Below are 325 nucleotides of genomic sequence, written 5' to 3' on the forward strand. Positions count from 1 at the left end.
CGCCCCTCACTCTGCTCTCAGAGCCTGCAGCAGCTCCCTGCCCATCCTCTCCCTCTCCCAACCCCAAGGTGTAAATCCCAGTCCTGCTTCCTTCCATGCCGGGAGTCCCGCCAGCCCCACCTGTCCCCTGGGGACCAGGTCTACCCCGGGAGACCCTACAATAACAAGGTGGGGGGTGACATCCCCAGGGACGAAGGAAGGACCCCGTGCCCCCCGGTCCCCAGGAGATCCTACCACAACTAAGTGGCATGTGTGTCAGTAAAAGCAAGCCTGGAGCACAAACCTACTGGCAGAACCAATGTTTACATGGCACCCTACAATAACA

Source organism: Apaloderma vittatum, unplaced genomic scaffold, assembly GCF_000703405.1.
Source record: "Apaloderma vittatum isolate BGI_N311 unplaced genomic scaffold, ASM70340v1 scaffold25533, whole genome shotgun sequence".
NCBI lineage: Eukaryota > Metazoa > Chordata > Aves > Trogoniformes > Trogonidae > Apaloderma > Apaloderma vittatum.